Source organism: Mauremys reevesii, linkage group 7, assembly GCF_016161935.1.
Source record: "Mauremys reevesii isolate NIE-2019 linkage group 7, ASM1616193v1, whole genome shotgun sequence".
Taxonomy (NCBI): Eukaryota; Metazoa; Chordata; order Testudines; family Geoemydidae; genus Mauremys; species Mauremys reevesii.
This window is the reverse complement of record NC_052629.1, coordinates 24,236,340-24,253,875: the sequence shown is the minus strand read 5'-3', so window position 1 is coordinate 24,253,875 and position 17,536 is coordinate 24,236,340. Positions and strand designations below refer to the sequence as shown.

Sequence of the window (17,536 nt, the reverse complement as noted above, 5' to 3'; positions counted from 1 at the left end):
TACATTTCAGCAAGTGAACATAATAAATCCTCTTGTGTTATATATTTCGCTGGTAGCAACTTATACTCACATTATTCTATTTGACCTCATTACTGCTAATCATTATCACATTTTTAATAGCTGCCACAGTGAGTGAAACAGTTAATACAGTATTTCTTGCCGAAAGAGAGCCTGTCAGGTTATTGATGACAAATTAAAATTAATAAAGAAGATCTGTGTTGAATTTGAGGGAATGGAATAACTACGAGCATCCAGATGATTGGAAAGGCCTCTGGGGTACTCTGTGAAGAATAATGTTTTTGGTGTACGTGTATTGTCTTGAAAGGAACGCTAAAACTGCCAAATCTCTGCTTTTGCCTGGAAGACTTCCTGAAATAGGAGCTGTATTCTTTTGGCCCTCATCACATGTAATTTATCCCTCAGAGAGTTATTTCCTGTTCTGTACACCTTAGCTCTGTGCTGTAATAATAGCATGTTCCTAAGGTTCTACAGTTTTATTTACCTCAGTAAGAACCTTTACAAGAACAATCATAGGCACATACTGCAGGAGTCCAGATGATATAGTAAATGAGTAAAAGTTCAATACTGCATTTCTTCAGTACATACAGTGAACCTGCTACTCAGGAAATAGAGCCTGTTACTATTTATTTTAAACTTTCTGTGGTGATATAATTTTCTTTTCAAATCACTTGTTTGTTAAGGATGGTAAAACAATTATAGACTGTCCAGGAATTCTATGTCTCTGTATTTTTATCTATGCTAAAGTGAACTAGAGACTGGAATGTAACTCACTTTATGAAATGTATACATATATTTACATATTTTATATGCTTTGTGTCTATTTTTAAATAGTAGTGTTTATTAAAGGTGCACATACCCTAGGGAACTGGGTAGCTAACTGGAGAGAGTCATTCACCATCTGGGACTATAGATCAAGGCCATCCTGAGGTCCTGAATTAATTGAATATAGTGGTATTAGTTCAGTCCTTAGTAGACAGTAGTCCACATCACAAAATCACAAGACATAATTTTGACTGTGCCCAGGAGGCATACCAAGAAGACTGAATTATCCCTTACCAAAAGAGAAAGTAGTCCTTGGAGGTCAACATTAGAGGTCATTGGTGGGTCAGAGTAGAGAAACACCAACACTAGATCTGCCCTAAAAAGTGTGTGTGGGGGGAGAGGAACATGTTCCAATTACAGTATGCAAGCAATTCATGCAGAATTTCTTTACACAATGGGTTTTTAGAGTATGAACAAATTGGCAAAGTCAGTAGCAGAAGTATGAGTTCATGGGAGTACTTAGATGAATTTTTGGAAAGGAAGAAATACAAGGTACAGCTATTAACTACTTTGGAGCAGTTAAGCTGCTAAACTACTGTATATTGCATATATATTCCTAGGTGTATAAGACGAGGCCCAGGTGGATCATACGTTCTTCAGGTCCTTAATATTCATGTATTTTTTTGGAACTAAACAGGATATTTCAGTGCTAAAGCCTAGCCATAACAAGAGAGAAGTAATTGAAAAATAATTAGGCAATTTTTTAATATTGAAGTCAATATTATTAGCCTTGTTTCAAATTAAAGATCAGAATTATCTGAATTTTAGGGAATTGGATCAGATCTGAAGCTTATAAACTTTGTCCAAAGGTTCAATAACAACAAAATAAATTGTGCTTTATGCATCTCTTATAAAGTCCCAAAGCAGAGTAAATGGCCATGCAATTAATATCATACATTTTACAGGCTTACATCTGTATGTTGAAGTGTAACCTTCCTTTCATATAGGATTAAGGGGCTGTTAGGGGCTTAAATAATTAAGATAAAATGTTGTGTATTTCACATGGTTGACAAATACCAGTCAAATTGCTCTGTATCCCTGAAATGTAAAAATGAAAATATAGAAAATAAGGAATTAATTCAATTAAACATTTTCCCACACGTATTTCACCTTTCCTCACTCCTCAAGGGAATCATTCTTGAATTGTATTTCACTAGCAGACTATTTTTACCATTATTTTTAACTTAATGAGTATACCTTACACATCAGAGAGAAAGTACAAAGGTTAAATTTTACATTAAGAGCACATCACAACATGGTATGCAAATATCCCTATGCAAATGTAAAACCACTAGAAGATAAATGTGTTATATTTTTAACCAGTTAACTATGACTGTGAAGTATGGTGTGAGATATTCAGTGGTTTCATTTTTATATCTTTCTTGTAAATAATGCATAAAGTATGTAGATGTTGTCAAAATATGATTAAGCTATTAGCTTTATAGTTTTCATAGTTAAGAATGTGTTCAGCATGTAGCTCATAATAACTCATTTCTAAATGCAGAGACCATTATAAACTATTTCTTGTTCAAGTGAATGTTATCATGTGACATAATGATTTTGCTTAAAACCACGTTAAATGAGGAGTAAAATTAAACAATATTGCATGAATTGTGTTTGACTAATTTTGTGTCACATTATATTAGCCAAGCTTTCAAAATATGTGTTAATGACAAATAGTGTAAGCCCCTAACATACTTTATATGTCTGTAAAATCACCCTTAAGTCATTAGCTTTTAAAAGGTTCATTTTGTTTGCAGTTTTTTGTAGCCAGTGGCTTTTTAGTGATTACTTTTGTCTACGAAACTAGACATGATAAAAAAAAAAGATATTTTATATACGACTTTGGGACTTATTGCCATACTGTGGAGGCATACTGTGTGCATTAAAACAATATCAAATAACCGATGAACTTTACAGTTTTGAGATAAACATTACTAAGGGCGCATTTTTAATACTGATATTGCATTTACATAAGCAGCATGCTGAAAAGGACTAACTAAGCTTTTAATCAACAGTTTGTTTCTCTTAGGTTCTGATTTGTGAATTGCCAGTCACACAAAATTTACTATACTAGTATTTAATATTCAATGTTAAATTATTTTAATTCTCTAGCCAACTATACTTTTAAAATGCCATACTTTCCTATAATAGATTACTCCTAGCTTGTTTTTATTTTAAATAAATGCCACTGGAATTCGAAAATGTTTTGTTTTTATTCCTCCCAGGCAAATATGGTTATCCGCTAGCCAAAATAGCTATTCAGGCTCAACTTTGTCAGGATAAGGATATATGAAGTGGACGTGAACTACAACATTTAACCAGCACAAGGTAAAATACGTAGTGTTTACATTCATTGCTTGGAAATACTGTTTGACCTTCTGTTGGAGGAGTGGCAACCTTTCTGTAATTATAAAGACAGTCTTCATGGGTCATACAAAAAAATTTAAAGTGTTGCAAAACTCAAACAATACTTGGTGTCATGTTTGGAGTAATGAATGTCCAAATCCTGCTGATTTGACTCACAGGAGTAGTCTCATTGGATCAACTACTTGGCAGGGAGCATGTAACTTGCAAAAGGTGAAGTATAATGTAGGGTAGCTGCAAAGCTGGTGTAAATCATGAAGGATGGTGCTAAATTTGCACACTGTGCCCACTTAGCAAAGCTGCTTCTAGAGACTCTTCCTGGGGTCCACTGAAAGTGGAGCTGGTTCTGATGGCTCCAAGTGAACAATCAGGTGATAAAAAGGGTCCTCAATATTTCTTGCCAAATAGTCTCAATATTTTGGAGAGACAGAGGGAGAGAGAGAGAGAGAGAGGGTACGTCTACACTACGGGATTATTTCGATTTTACATAAACCGGTTTAGTAAAACAGATTGTATAAAATCGAGTGCACGCGGCCACACTAAGCACATTAATTCGGTGGTGTGCGTCCATGGTCCGAGGCTAGCATCGATTTCTGGAGCATTGCACTGTGGGTAGCTATTCCGTAGCTATCCCATAGTTCCCGCAGTCTCCCCTGCCCCTTGGTATTCTGGGTTGAGATCCCAGTGCCTGATGGGGCAAAAATCATTGTCGCAGGTGGTTCTGGGTAAATGTCGTCAGTCATTCCTTCCTCCGGGAAAGCAACGGCAGACAATCATTTCGCGCCCTTTTCCCCTGGATTGCCCTGGCAGACGCCATAGCATGGCAACCATGGAGCCTGTTTTGCCTCTTGTCACTGTCACCATATGTGTAATAGATGCCGCTGACAGAGGCGATTCAGCAGCGCTACACAGTAGCATTCATTTGCTTTTGCATGATAGCACAGATGGTTATCAGCCGTTCTGTACCATCTACCATACCCTTGTAAATTGGCTATGAGATGACGGTTACCAGTCCTTTTGTGCTGTATCCTCTGCTGCTGTCATAGGTGCCCCTGGCTGAGATCGGCCGGGGGCGCAAAAGACAAGCAGAGACGGTTACCAGTCATATTGCACCGTCTGCTGCTATCATGGGTGCCCCTGGCTGAGATCGGCCAGGGGTGCAAAAGACAAAAATGGGAATGACTTCCCGAGTCAATCCCTCCTTTATAGTATCTAAAAATAGAATCAGTCCTGCCTAGAATATGGGGCAAGTGTACTAGAGAAGCAGTGTATCAGAGAACCAGAGAGCCCAGCCCCTCCATGTCAGATCCCGTAGAAATGATGAGCTGCATGCCATTCACAGGGGGTGCCCCTGCAACAACCCCACCTGTTGATTCCCTCCTCCCCCAGCCTTCCTGGGCTACCGTTGCAGTGTCCCCCCATTTGTGTGATGAAGTAATAAAGAATTCAGGAATAAGAAACAGTGACTTGTTAGTGAGATAAAATGAGGGGAAGGCAGCCTCCAGCTGCTATGATAGTCCAGACAGGACATTAAGCAGTGTGGGGGAGAGGAGCCCAGCATACCGCTGCTATGATAGTCCAGGCAGTACAGAATCTTTTCTTTACACATGAAGGGCGGGGGCTGATGGAGCTCAGCCCCCTATTGCTACGATGAAGATGGTGACCAGCCGTTCTGTACCATCTACTGGGAATGACCAGGAGTTTTTTACCCAGGCGCCCCCGGCCGACCTCACCTGAGGCCAGCCAGGAGCACTCACGGGCTGATGGTGCTGCACAATAGGACTAGTACCCGTCCTCATCATCTGCCACAAGGCTGATGATGAGGACCGTTACCAGTCATATTGCACCATCTACTACCAGTGAGGGGGAAAGAGGATACCGCAATTGAGTGCCGCAGCATCGCGTGTACCAGCAGCATTCAGTAGACATAGGGTGACATTTAGAAGAGTCAAGAGACAATTTTTTTCCCTTTTACTTCTGGGAGTGGGTGGGGGGTGTAAATTGACAAGCTATGCCCTGAACCATTGCGGACAATGTGTTTGACCCTACAGGCATTTGGAGCTCAGCCAAGAATGCAAATGTTTTTCGGAGACTGCAGGAACTGTGGGATAGCTTGAGTCCTCAGTCCCCACTCCCTCCATGAGCGTCCATTTGATTCTTTGGCTTTCTGTTACACTTGTCACGCAGCAGTGCGCTGAGTCTGTCTATGGCGTCTGTCTGGAGATTTTTTAAAAATGCTTTGGAATTTCATCTTCTGTAACGGAGCTCTGCTAGAACAGATTTGCCTGCCCATACAGCGATCACATCCGTACGGTCCATGCTGGAGCTCTTTTTGGATTTTGATTTCGGACTGCATCGCCACCCGTGCTGATCGGAGCTCCACGCTGGGCAAACAGGAAATGATATTCAAAAGTTCACGGTGATTTTCCTGTCTACCTGGCCACTGCATCCGAGTTCAGATTGCTGTCCAGAGCAGTCAGTGGTGCACTGTGGGATACCGCCTGGAGGCCAATACCGTCGATTTGCGGCCACACTAACCCTAAACCGATATGGTAATACCGATATTAGCGCTACTCCTCTCGTTAGGGAGGAGTACAGAAACCGGTTTAAAGAGCCCTTTATATCGATATAAAGGGCCTCTTAGTGTGGACGGGTGTGGCGTTAAATCGGTTTAACGCTCCTAAAACCGGTTTAAACGCGTAGTGTAGACCAGGCCAGAAACACAAAACCCTGCAGCAATCTGTTATAAAGTACAGGATTACTAGCCCATCACAAAGATGTTCAAATACATCCATAGATTTCCCCCATCCCACCTGTTTGCATCCCAGCATATCTTCCTTTTAGCTCAAGGAATGTTTGCTGTTTGGTTAGAGTTGGAGTGGGAGTGGAGGGAGGAACTGGGATTTAGCTTTCATATTCAAGGATGCAAATCCTTCCCTTGTAGCCTCCATGGTACACAGATGCCTGACACTGCAGGGATCCCATTAGGCCAGCTCAAAGATTTAAGCAGCAGCAGTACTCTGGCAGCTGAGTTTCTGTTGCTGCATCCTGTTGCATCTCTAACTTATGTTCCATTGGGACTGCAACTACACTTGTCCAGAGCTGGCTTAATGTGCCTGCTGCTCTCCACCCACCCTGCTGTGAGTAGAACTTGGGCAGTTGGCACACAGAGCCAGAACTGAAAGCAGAGTTGGAAAGAGTGGCAGGAGCTTGGCTTGAATTGCTGTCTCCTGCATCAGTTGCAGAACCTAGCTTTGTAGATTAAAGAAGAGACAGAATCATGAGGAGGAGCCCATCTGAAAGCAGGGGCAAAGAATCATAAGGTGAGGGGTGATCACTTGGGATGAGGGGAATTTGGGGTGATGAGATGAGAGGGAGTAGAGTTTGAAGGGCGGAGGAGAGATATTGGGAAGGAACTAGCAGTGAGTAGGAAGAAAAGAGGGAAAACAAAACCATAGAAAGATAAATTCCTCAACAGCAACAGGAGAAAGAGGACAAATTACAGAGTCAGATGGCATGAGGTGAGAACTCTGCCATTTTTAAAAAGTAAAAGCAGAGAGAGGCTTGTGAATACAGGTAGAAAATAACAACTGGCATTGCCATCAGTGAGACCCTGCATGGGTGCAGCAGTCCCATGTGCTAAATTGTAGGATTGGAGTCTAAGGCCCTGATCCTGCAAATATTTGGGCATATGAAAGCGTGCCTGCATGGGAGGTGGTTTGGCAAGAGTGAAGAGACAACCCCTTGTCTTTCCTAAAGTGATGGGTCTCCAAAAAAAGTTCAGAAAATTCAAACAGCAACTGATCCTGCACCACTGATGTCAATAGGAATGTTTCCACTGTGAGTTATTTTCCAGATTTTAATTAATATCATTGGGATTTTTTTTCTGTAATACCATTTCCAGGTGATTTTCATTGTGTTCGATGTTTAAGCCTTATTTGCATATTTCTTTGGTTTGATGTCACTGTTTAGGAATCCTATGTAAATTAAAATATAGCTTAATTTGAAATACGATCATGTTACAGCACTTTGGGAAAGTGCGATCCCAAATTTACTGTATAACAGCTAAACCACTTAATGTAGATGTATGGACAAAATAATTAGATAGCATGTTGCCAGTAAAAGAGAACTGTCCTCTAATATTAAAATAGATTGCAATTAAATTAAAATAGATTTAACTCTTTCAACAAGATAGCCAAAATTTCAATTTCCAAAGTTTCTCTTTTCTATCTTTGTTTTTATTATTATTGCTGTAATCTCAAATTCATACTATCCTGTATGTATCCTGTATCACTGGGATTTAAATTCACTAATTACATAGGGTCATCACCATAATGAATTAGTATGTTAATCTCTAGTAAACTAAAACAGGATGTTTTTGATTGTGGAATTATAGAATTCTTTTAATGAACAACTGTTATTAATGGCGATTTGCAACCACTCTGTGTGTCTTATTTAACTTCAGTATGCTTTGATTCATAGTATCTGTTGTTAAGTGCAGAAAGTACAGGGCTTGCCAGAATCACAAACACACCTCAGTGAAGCTTTGATTTTACAATGTGCTCCATGTGGTCAGATCCCTTAGCCTGCACAGACGTTAGTACCACGTGAATTCAGAAGTCCATCCGTATGTTCCTCAGCACAAGATCAGGGTTTATAACTTTCTAGAGCACATGATAGTAATAGTGGGTTTATTTTCCATTTCCCCCAACACACACACATGCTTTTAGCTTCCATAATTTTGGTTCTGGTCCTAGACAGGACCAACATGGTAAAAGCCCATAAGAACCTAGACAGATAGATTGAAAGCTTCCATTGAGAGGCCTTAAAATAAGAGTCCTGTTGTGTAATTTTGAAAAACATACAATAAGAAGAAACTAGATTTGTCTGTGAGATGATATATTTTTCTTGAAAATGAAGTCACATGGTTTTTTAAAGCTATTTTTAATAATACTGTAGGCCTAAATCTGGCTTGGTTTATACATATGAATTTGGTCTGATATGTAGAAATCCTGGTTGGCACAATAATTAGTATTAGTGAATTCAGTATATTATTGTTTAACTACTACATGGGTTTCTGATCTTAGTGTTTGAATGACTGACTCATGGTCTTGTTATATTTTGGTTGTGGCACAAAGCTACTCTTTACTGGCCAAACAGATGAGCTATTTGGAAATGTTCTCTGTGGTCGTTCTTATTGTTTTTCAGTCAGTCAAAATTTTGCTTTGGTGCATCCATATCAAATAATATTAAACACTTTATACTTGCAGAACGTGACACATATGTTAGCTAACAGCTCATGTCAAGTTGATAAATACCACCCCTATTTTACAGCTAGAGAGACTGGGACAGAGGTGGGACAGAGCCAAGGCCGTGCAATGAATTAGTCACAGTTGAGATTAGCTTTTAGGAATTCCTCACTGTTCCTCTGGACCAGAATATTTACACAAACCTGCATTATTCAGCAGATGAACAATCTTCTTCCAGAGGCATGTATATACCGATGCTGATATATGAATGGATAGTACTCAGCTGTGGCTTAACCCAGACCCCAATAGCAAGACTTTCTTTCTTTATTTAGCTCCCTTGCTGGAAGTACTTTTCTGTCCTTTCTTTTTAACTATTGTCATTGTGAGACTTTAAAGTTCAGAAGAAAGGTGAGCCTCTCCCACCCAGTTGGACTCTTCTGCTTTGTAGATTAGATGCCTTAAAATGTTTCACTTTTAGAAACACAAAATCCTCCTTTGACATGAAAGTGTTCCCAGTAAATCCAGTCTGAGGATACTGTGTCAACTCTTGGACCAGGGGTAGTGCTGGTGTTTTAACATGGTGATTTACTACTTCTATATATATTTAGATAGCTGAAAGCCCCGCAAAGGCTACTGTGGTGCCGGTGATTGGACAGGATGGCAATGAAATAAGGACAACAGATTGGAGTGGGGAAAAGATGCAGACACAGGAAATGCTGGGATTTCTAGTGCTCCTGTGCTCAACTCCTTTGATAAAATCTTCATGATACCCACCCTACCCTTATGACATAGAAAGCTACAGCTTTATCTAAAGCATTTTCCCTCTGGACACTTGTCAGAACAAAGACTATAGACTTTGCATATAATTTATACTCGTGTATATGAGGAGCTTGTCACATCTTAATGTTGAACCTCACCAGAGAGCAGACCTCTTAAGCACTCTGTATTCTGCAGAGTGCTCTGCATTTGGGTGGGAAAATCAAAAGTGCTCTGCAGCTCTACCCTCTCCCTCCCCCATGTGCATGCTTTGTATTTGCTGCCCAGCCACTATTGTGGTTCTGGCTGCAATCACTGCATCCTTTTCCTGACTGTAACAGTTTTCCTGGGTTCTCTTCCCCAGAGCATAAATGTGTCAAGGAGGGGAGAAAGAAGAATTGGGGGAAGCATCGAGGCAGAAGGAAGCTGTGAGGAACCTGGGAGAAGGCACATTCAGGATTCCAGTTGTGAGGCAATTGCCTGATTGGGGGCATGGGAGAATAATGCACATTAAGTGGGACATTTTATACATTTGATATGAAAATAAAAATAACTAGATAAATTCAGATTTCCAGGTACTTAGCAATTGTTGCAGGAAGGAAATCATAAAGGACTAAGTTATGGCATTATAAAGCTAATTATTGTTCCTCTGGCCAGTGCAGGAGGAATGGGTCCACATCCTCCCCCTTCCTTGTCCAGTTTCTGTATTGCCAATCCCATATGTTCAAAAGTTATGAGTCAGACCCAAAATTCAGAAGACTGGATTATAATCAAGAGTTTTTGAAAAACAATAAATATGGGATCTTTTTATTTGCCTTTAGGTTTTTGCTTCTTTACGCTGCACATTTTCAAGCTGCGCCTCACAATTATGAGGGCTAGAAACTAGGGGCAGAGCTCTTCTTGACCTGCTGCTCACAAACTGGGAAGAATTAGTAGGGGAAGCAAAAGTCGATGGGAACCTGGGAGGCAGTGACCATGAGATGGTCGAGTTCAGGATCCTGACACAAGGAAGAAAGGAGAGCAGTACCTGGACTTCAGAAAAGCAGAGTCAGGGAACTGATGGGCAGGATCCCTTGGAAGAATAACATGAGGGGGAAAGGAGTACAGGAGAGCTGGCTGTATTTTAAAGAATCCTTATTGAGGTTGCAGGAACAAACCATCCTGATGTGTAGAAAGAATAGTAAATATGGCAGGCGACCAGCTTGGCTTAACAGTGAAATCCTTGCCGATCTTAAAAACAAAAAAGATTTGTGGAAGATTGGACAAATATTGCTCAGGCATGCAGGAGTGAAATCAGGAAGGCCAAATCACACTTGGAGTTGCAGCTAGCAAGAGATGTTAAGAGTAACAAGAAGAGTTTCTTCAGGTATGTTAGCAACAAGAAGAAAGTCAATGAAAGTGTGGCCCCTTACTGAATGAGGGAGGCAACCTAGTGACAGAGGATGTGGAAAAAGCTAATGTACTCAATGCTTTTTTTGCCTCTGTCTTCATGAACAAGGTCAGCTGCCAGACTACTGCACTGGGCAGCACAGCATGGGGAGGAGGTGACCAGCCCTCTGTGGAGAAAGAAGTGGTTCAGGACTATTTAGAAAAGCTGGATGAGCACAAGTCCATGGGGCTGGATGCACTGCATCCAAGGGTGCTAAAGGAGTTGGTGAATGGGATTTTAGAGCCATTGGCCATTAGCTTTGAAAACTCATGGCAATTGGGGGAGGTCCTGGATAACTGGAAAAAGGCTAATGTAGTGCCCATCTTTTAAAAAGGGAAGAAGGAGTAGGATCTGAGGAACTACAGGCCAGTCAGCCTCACCTCAGTCCCTGGAAAAATCATGGAACAGGTCCTCAAGGTATCAAGTCTGAAACACTTAGAGGAGAGGAAAGTGATCAGGAACAGTCAGCATGGATTCACCAAGGGCAAGTCATGCCTGACTAACCTAATTGCCTTCTATGATGAGATAACTGGGTCTGTGGATGAGGGGAAAGCAGTGGATGTGTTATTCCTTGACTTTAGCAAAGCTTTTGATACGGTCTCCCACAGTATTCTTGCCAGCAAATTAAAGAAGTATGGGCTGGATGAATGGACTATAAGGTGGATAGAAAGCTGGCTAGATCGTCAGGCTCAATGGGTCGTGATCAATGGCTCGATGTCTAGTTGGCAGCCGATATCAAGCAGAGTGCCCCAAGGGTCAGACTTGGGGCCGGTTTTGTTCAAGATCTTCATTAATGATCTGGAGGATGGCGTGGACTGCACCCTCAGCAAGTTTGCAGATGACACTAAACTGGGAGGAGTGGTATATATGCTGGAGAGTAGGGATAGGATACAGAGGGACCTAGACAAATTAGAGGATTGGGCCAAAAGAAATCTGATGAGGTTCAACAAGGACAAGTGCAGAGTCCTGCACTTAGGACAGCAGAATCCCATGCACGTCTACAGCCTAGGGACCGAGATGCTAGGCAGCAGTTCTGCAGAAAAGAACCTAGGGGTTACAGTAGATGAGAAGCTGGATATGAGTCAACAGTGTGCCCTTGTTGCTAAGAAGGCTAATGGCATTTTGGGCTGTATAAGTAGGGGCATTTCCAGCAGATTGAGGGATGTGATCATTCCCCTCTATTCGGCATTGGTGAGGCCTCATCTGGAGTTCTGTGCCTAGTTTTGGGCCCCACACTACAAGAAGGATGTGGAAAAATTGGAAAGAGTCCAGCAGATGGCAACAAAATTGATTAAGGGGCTGGAGCACATGACTTATGCGGAGAGGCTGAGGGAACTGGGATTTTTGAGTCTGCAGAAGAGAAGAATGAGGGGGGATTTGATAGCTGCTTTCAACTACCTGAAAGAGAGTTCCAAAGAGGATGGGTCTAGACTGTTCTCAGTGGTAGCAGATGATAGAACAAGGAGTAATGGTCTCAAGTTGCAGTGGGGGAGGTTTAGGTTGGATATTAGGAAAAACTTTTTCACTAGAAGCGTCGTGAAGCACTGGAATGGGTTACCTAGGGAGGTGGTGGAATCTCCTTCCTTAGAGGTTTTTAAGGTCAGGCTTGACAAAGCCCTGGCTGGGATGATTTAGTTGGGGATTGGTCCTGCTTTGAGCAGGGGGTTGGACTAGATGACCTCCCGAGGTCCCTTTTAACCCTGATAGTCTATGAATTATTTAAAAAAATGCCTACAAATAAACTATATTAAGAAGGTATTTAGGTTGCAAATTCAAGCACATGAAAGTTAGGAAATGCCAGATTTACTGTTGCCTGTGCAATATTAAGTCAGTCCCACTGTGCATTTAGCATGTGCGTTATATGAGGTGAGTAGTATGCAATTATGTAATTAGAAGCTGTATCATAATTCATAAGCATAAGGGAGACAGATTAAGGTTGCATGAATAACTGACTTTCAAAAGCTTGACTTTTTAACCTAAATAACTATATTTTAATGAAGATTTTTGTATGTAATTTCCCGTGTCCTTTTTAAAAAGAAAAAAAACCCCTGAATTATATTACACATAACTAACAATCCTTTCATAAAGCATCATCATAGGGGTTGAACCCTGAACCTTCAGCCCTGTAATGCAGATGGCTACAAATCGAGCTAGCTGGTAGAAGAAGGCTGTTATCCCAGAGCAGAGGTGGACCACAGGTGACAGCTAGACTATGAAGTGGTTAAGGGGAGCCTGGCCTGGCTTTCTTTTCCCTCAACTCCCCTTGGGAGGTGGTGGGGTCCTGCCCCCTCTGTTGCCTCTCGAGGATGTGGGCTGCTGAGACCATATATTGTGTCCGGGAAGGTTACAGAGGGAATCCAGCTCTGCTTTTTCACTCTCCTTTTCTCCAGAAGTGGTGGAATCTTGTGGTCTATATAGTATCTTTAGGGCAGGAATGGGACCATGTGTTGGATCTGGGGGCGGTGTTTTGGGTGAGTGGGAGCCTGGCCCGGTTCTCTTTCCCATCCCAGCAGATCCGGAAGCTCCTATGTATTCCCAAAATACTGTCTGCAGGACTTTCTACTGCTATTTTAGCTACAGTGTGGGACCAGTTGTTTAAAAGGTTTGTAGTCAGTTACTATTTTGGCAGGTTGCCAACATCTTTCCTGAGAAATGCAAGAGAAGGAAAATGATAATTTTTAGTAGTTTATCACTGTGCTAAACCTGAATGTGCATGTAATGAAAAAAGGAAAAGGCACTTCCCTAGCCTAAGGACTTTCTCCCTGCCCAGAATCAACAGCCTGCTGCAAACAATGGAGGTTTTACAGCTAGCTTCTGAAAAAAGGCTGCAAGAATCTTTTGGAAAGTGTTAGGTAACCATAAAATAGGGGTCACTACCTGCTATCCTTATAATGAAAATTGAGTCTCATGTAATCCCATGACTTCAGAAACTGAGGCTTTAAGAACAGCACAAATTATTATTAAACTCGGGATAAAATCATGAAAGGTGGCAATTCTTCACTTTGCAGACACTAGTACTACTATAGCTTCTAGCCTTGTGCAGTCCTCTGTGCCACACCTACCCTTTGCACATCCACGTAAGGCTGTGCAAAATCTGCACCCACAGATGTATCCTTTCCAATGGTGTAGCACCACAGTTGTATGTGAGCATGGGAAAAAGTGACTGCTGCCAATTTGGGCCCTTTATTCTACCTTTGCAGGTCTCTGCTACACATTTAGGGTCAAATTTTCATTTCAGTCCCTAAACTTCCCTCTGTTTTGTGTCTATGAACATTTCACCCTCATTTCCCACCTATAATAAGTAATTAGATATTTCACTCCTAATACTTAAACCTGCAATTCTGTGCAGCTGCAACCACTTGCAGGTGCCAAATTGTATTTGCAAAATCAAAGGCCAGTGGTAAAAATCTGAAATGTTATGTTTAGAAGATTGAGAGGTATGTAGAAAGCATAATGTTCAGAGGCCTTACTGGTGTGGACAGTGTAAATGATGTGCTGACCATATTGGCATTCCTTATTTGAGTACCGTTGGCATGCAAGAGAATCAAGAACTGGTCTCTTCATGATGAGGGACAAATTCTGTGGCAATTTGTGCAGCTAGGAGGCAGGATGGTCTGGTGGTTAGGAAGGGAAGGGGTATTTCAGCCTTTAGGATACCACCCTGGCACCACCAGCATAGTGGAGTTACAAAGCCTAACATAAAGACCCCTCTAACCCAAATTCTGTGCTGAGCTCAGCTCAGCAGTGATGAATTCGGTTCTCAGTCCATAAGGTTATTTTTACTTGGCATGGGGGTTACTAATTCCAGGACTGTGATACCTACACATGCTGTTGGGATAAGAAAAGAGATGGATACTGTTTGTATGTATGAGTACAATTCCCATGTTCAGTGTTGATTTGTCATGTGTAAATGAAGCTTTTATACATTATCCAATATATTGGACATAATAGTGTTCAATATATTGTTTTAATGGTGTATGAGTAGAGGGAAGTGTGTAGGCAGATGTGAGTCTTACGCAACTTGCTTTAAGGCACAGCAGAGCTACTTCTTAACTACACAACTTTAGGTTAATGTACCCTCTTGATAAAGATGTTAGATATCTAGTGAATCGGAGTGTCACAAACATCCTGTTTATAGTAAGAAAACAAATGACCCCAATTCTAGTAGCTGAGGGGTTAATTGTATATCCTGTTCAAAAAGTGTTTTTATAGTTGAAAGAAGTCAGTTTCTTGTGTTGCAGTGCCGGTATTGACTACAAAGAGTCAATAGAATTACTCTATCCACACAATCTTTTCATTGAGTTGAAGCTGTACTCGCTTCGTCTAAGGCATATCTCTCTGTGAACCCCCATGCTCAGATAATGTCAGTACATCTAACCAATTATGTAGTTCTAGTTATTGAAGAGGTTCATTTAGGTTCACTCTAAGTATGAATAAATTTGCAAAGATGAAGGTGGAGCATATTAAATAGAAAATTAATACTCACTGTCCTCTGGAAAATAGCGTACCATTATTATCTTCCGAACAAGTAGGCCAAAGTACAGCCTACTATACTGCACTACAAAAACTTGAATCCACAATTGCTTGTGCTGCAAAATATATCTGAGAATACTCAAACATGACCAAAATCTCCTAGTTACTGGGCTTACAGTGACCATATCAAATGTTTTTTGCCCTTGTGGTTTACATCTGGCAAGGCAACAGGCTACATTTCAGAATTTAAAAAAAATAATTAGACATTCATTGCAATGTCATGGAAAACCAAACCCGCTGAATAAGGTAACTATTCTTTATACAAAATTCAAACTGGACTGAAGTTTCTCTGCGGTATGGTTTGATTTGAGTTTGTTTGTTAGTTTTGAGGGCAGGGGTTGCTGTTACTTGTCCAAAATAAAAAAAAATGTTGCACTAGACTGTTTTATCTATGTAACTGAAATCATAGGCTATTTTAACTAGAGATGTTCATGAACCAATATCCCAGGCCTGAACAATGCCAAACTTTAAGGAAGTTTGGATTGAGATCTGGGTTTAAAATGTCACAACTGGGCTGAGCCAGGTTTGTGGCTCTGAACATCCTCTACCTTGGGGAATAATCCGTATCTGAACTGTATATTTGGGCTATCTCTAGTTACAATTTCAACATTTTGGGGTCTCTCTAGTTTGCTCCCAGATTGTTAGGTTGTGGATGATTTTTGGACCAGGCAGCCAGGAAGGCAGCTCTCTATTCAAAGGGAACATAATGCTAGATCCACAGTTAGTCCCTTGTTTCACTTTAAGCACATACTTAAATTTAAAATTGTGAATAATCTGATATGAATTCAGTGGGACTCCTCAAGGGTGGTAAAGTTAAGCACTTTCCTGGTTGCAGGATTGGGGCCTAACTCAGCTGCTCAGACTTCTCCACTTTTGATGAGCAGAGGCAATCTCACTGCCATATGGCAACAAGGCTCGTGATAATTGGTGTGCAAAAAGGATGGGGGTGGAGTGGAGGATCTAGCCTTTTGTATTCAGGTGCTGGTGTTAGCTTGCAGGTATTCTGATCCTACTGGTTGTTCCGGTGAAGAACAAAAGATTTTTCAGCAAAGTTATTGTGTGATGTAATGATTTCATTCTGAACATCTGATTATAGTTTTATCAGCATGAGGAAGAGCCATTTTGGTTCTCTTATTCTGCAGATTTTTCAGTTTGTAATAGACGTTGGGTATTATTTTTTTGGCAGATTTCAGAAACATATTATCGTATTGTAGAATAATGTGTTGACTCCTGACTAATATACCAGGTTAGTCCAGCAAAGTGCACCTTACAATGTTGCCAGGTGTACTAGTTACAATTGATGAGCCATTGATTTCTATAGATTTCAGTGGAAGGTCAGGAGAAAACTAGCAAAGCAGGTGGAATGGATGGCCTGCAGTGAAGCTGTTTAAAAAATTATTTCAACAATTTGCTAAAATTCAGCTTCCATTTGAATGTTTCATTTCATGTACTGTATTTAAGTTCACTGCACTTGATACATTAAGATGAATTATTGCTGTGCTGTAGTAATGTATTTGTTTTTAACCTTGGAAAATTATTATTATATATATACCCATACCTGGGAATGCTCACTCTGTAAATCATTTTGAAGAATGATTTAGAAAATATTGTAATTCCTTTGGACCAGATTCGGAGTTTATTATACCGGTGTAATTCTGTAATAACTCCATTTTCTTTACTCTGGCTTTACACCACTGTATTGAGATCAGAATCTGACCCACAGTTTTAAAAAGAGAGCCTTTTTAAAAGTGAGAATCTTTAACTATAAAAATGCTTATTTAAAATATAAAGAATAATGTTTGAATTTTCTTTTTTAGACTGGTATAATAAGAGTACTAGAACAATAGAAGGTTGATGTAATAAAAGGAAACAATGTTTCTATTAAAATGAAAAAAGCTTCTATTTTTCCCCAGGAATTCAAGAGTTATATCTGAAGGAAAATGTTTAACATTTTAAATTCAACAATGTTCCTCCCACCTTCTAATACAGCACAGTGTATATTTTAAAAGGTCTTCTATTTAATTAAAAGAAACTAATATCAAAGCAGATTTTGGATTTAAAATTCATGTTTAAACTTCTCATAGATTAAGTGAGCTTAAACAGTTGCTATTCCTGACTTTAACAGCATTATAAAATACATTAGAGATTGAGAGGATAAAATTCTGCCATGTTAGGTTATAACCTAACTGCTATTTGCAGTTGTAAGGACTACTAATGGCACAGGGACAAGATTTATTATAGTAAAGACATCCTGCTTAACATTAGCCTTGTCATTCCATTAATAATGACTGCTTATGAGCCATCCCGTTGGCATCTTTGTTGTCCTGAAAACTTAAAACTCACAGCACAATTCTTTACG

General features: G+C 40.4%; 1 long non-coding RNA gene across 4 annotated transcripts in view; it reads left to right on the top strand.

Annotated features, from left to right (window-relative positions):
• The window catches only part of LOC120368728, a 34,115-nt gene extending 24,104 nt beyond the window's left edge, over nucleotides 1–10,011 (top strand). For all 4 annotated transcript variants that reach the window (XR_005582745.1, XR_005582746.1, XR_005582747.1 and 1 more), the window contains 2 exons: nucleotides 3,072–3,174; nucleotides 9,580–10,011. This is a non-coding gene — a long non-coding RNA (uncharacterized LOC120368728). The remainder of the gene's footprint in view (nucleotides 1–3,071; nucleotides 3,175–9,579) is intronic.
• The last annotated feature ends 7,525 nt before the right edge of the window (nucleotides 10,012–17,536 follow it).